Source organism: Priapulus caudatus, unplaced genomic scaffold (assembly GCF_000485595.1).
Source record: "Priapulus caudatus unplaced genomic scaffold, Priapulus_caudatus-5.0.1 Scaffold501, whole genome shotgun sequence".
Classification (NCBI taxonomy): Eukaryota; Metazoa; Priapulida; class Priapulimorpha; order Priapulimorphida; family Priapulidae; genus Priapulus; species Priapulus caudatus.
Genome location: NW_014577562.1, coordinates 20,570 through 23,617, shown reverse-complemented (window position 1 = coordinate 23,617; position 3,048 = coordinate 20,570).

The following is a 3,048-nucleotide window of genomic DNA, read 5'->3' as shown; positions in this document are numbered from 1 at the left end:
TCTCTCTCTCTCTCTCTCTCTCTCTCTCTCTCTCTCTCTCTCTCTCTCTCTCTCTCTCTCTCTCTCTCTCTCTCTCTCTCTCTCTCTCTCTCTCTCTCTCTCTCTCTCTCTCTCTCTCTCTCTCTCTCCTCTCTCTCTCTCCTCCCTTTTCACGTAAATAACAGAGCATACCATGATTTGAGATCTAATGCACCCGCCAGATGGCACCATCGGGCTAAATCTAAGCCAAACTCCACGACAGATGGCGTACGAATGGTGCGGCTGCATGCAGTTTGAATCTAAGCTGACAACTTATAGATATCGCCAGAACATGTATATATGTATCTACGTGTGACTATGATATAACTGTATATGAGCATGTATGTATGACATATAATTAAACATGCTTTGATATCTAAAAGTCTCTGTGTCATTATGGTCCATGTGTCATTGCTAATCTCGCGCAGATGTTGACAAAATTTCAACTTTCATGTAACAAAAACAAATATTCAACTATGATGTAAAGCGGTTGATGTCTAAACGTCGGACATGTTGTCCGATATAGATATAGATATACCTTATTGCCTATTTCTTGCGAAAATCGCTTTAAACCCGCTTGTAATGCGGTTCATTTTTAAGTTTAGCGACTGTAAGAAATAATGCACATATTTTCGTAGAGTTTTCTCTGGGTATAATAAGACTTTAAATACAGCAGCTCGTACACGTGCCTGTGATTTCTAAAGAGGGGTGATTTGTGTAGAAAATCATCTAGACTCTAGTCACCGCACAAGTGCTAGCGCGTGTCACATACTGCGTTTCCATACGGAATCTTCATAAGTGGGAGCTAGGGGAGCGGGTAGTCTCTTAGCGGGGAGCTAGTTATATATTTAGTTATAAAATGTCGTTCACTGCCTCAGAGATTAGCTAAATTCTTGAATTCACATGTGCAAGAGAAACAGCAGAGAACTACTTACTATACGTACTGATGTGTAGTTCGTCTATGTGGAGACTGGTATCGAACTATATATAATAGCGCATGCATGAATGCATAGATGCGACACAACGTGCTCAGCGTGGGAGATGCCATGACACTGCGGGCGCACTTATTTTGTCTGCCATCGAAAGAGACTGTGCCTGTGAGTGAGATCGAACTTGCTGTGATGAATTAGTGTGTCGTAACTTCGCCACGCGGCCTCAGTATATTGTATCATTATCGTGAGGTTAAATTCCGGGCAAAACCGGTAGGTTTTACGCATTTTTCTTTCCACGCATCGGGTCATGTAGTAACTCATGTTTTAAACTAGTCACAGCGTCAGCAGTACGCATCATCCCTTAAGACTATAGTGTGTTCCATAAATACCGAAACACAGACACAATGTCAATATGATCAGGAGGAAATCTAATGAAACCGGATTCGAAATCGCTATACATCACTATACGCAGAACGCAACAGTGGTTGCTGTGACAAGATCTACGTTAAATTGATGTTCCATAACCCCGTTTTACGATGTCAACGTAGCTGATTGAACCACGCTTACGCTCGCGCAAGCATTGACGCGCTAAACGTGACTCGTAATAGCGTCAAAATTATATTAATGCGTAATTATACTGCAAGAATTACCCAAATAAGGTGTCGCGTCGGTTACTGACAACGTTGACAGTAATATTATTAATAGAGAAGGTGCCCCTACTAACGATCACCGTACACACGGCACATACGCGATCGCCATGCAGATGTATTGGCACTATGCCAACTTTATGAAACTGAGGCGGTGAGAAATTTTCACGCATTAATCGGATTAGAGATGGTTCCGGCCTTCTATATATATAGAATTATAATCTGTCTCAGCCTTTCGAGATGGTTATTATCGCTTGCGATTTTAAGTAACTATTATTAGTAAAACTACAAACTAGTATAGTGCATCGCGTAGGTGCACGTGGGGAAGGAAACTCGGCCAATGTACACGTGAGGTGGTGCATGAGGTGAGTTATGTAATACCGCAGAATTACACAGTAAGCAATAAGCAAGGGAAAGGGTAGAACCACAATTATTCTATTGTTATATTTTGGGTACATGCCCAGCTGTGTAGTCGTGATTATGTGACCAACTATTTCGTAGAGACAGGCGGTCGCGCTCCAGCGGGATTGACGATAAACAATAGGTAGGCGGGATATCTAGATTGCGTATAAAATATCTGCTCGGGGAGAGAGCGGGATGATTTAGACATCTTGTCGACTGATTCGCTATTCATCTGTCTACTCGCTGCGAACTCCACGATAGACTGCACATCCGTTCAGACAGCACATCGTCACAGAGTTAGCCTCGTAAGTTATGACAGTGTCTCGCGTAAACCTTGTGTACGCGGCTGCCCTTTTATCGAATTATACGTAGTTTAAGGGGTAACTATATTAAAGAGAGTAACTAGAATACGTATATCACTGCTGCTGTGTACTTTTCATGTGTTTTTGATAGACTTTAGCAGACGGTGTTAGCAATACACCCACGCGTAACCACTAATACGATTACGATAGAAAAGCAGCTTCGCTACAGCTATAGATCCTATTATAAAGTCTAGCTATATGATTACTATTAGAAGTAATGGTTACTAATGCGTCATGACATCGTTACGGTTAGTACAAGCATAGGCTGCCCACAATCGTGATAAAATCGTGATCTAATGCTGTAGCGAGATTCTTCCATATACAGATGAACATCACGAACTATATATTAATACCTAATACGCTCTTAGATATACACGTCGAAAGGTAATGTTTGATAAAAAAAAATTGTTGCGCGCTGTGACATCATAACCACGCGTAAAGTACGGCGAAACTCGGCAAATCTCTTAATTTCTGCCAATGACAAGAAGGTCGCAACCTGTAAGAGTGAACGCTCTAGGATGTTAGCTGTGCTTAACAACTTGCCTATCGTATAGCTGAGATATCGTGTGATATACCCTGGTCCGTGGAACCCGTAATCCGCTGTCAACCCGTACAAACGTTCAAAAATCCATCGCGTAAAACCGAAGCCTAACATAGAGGGGATCATGCATCTATAATTAGCAGGTA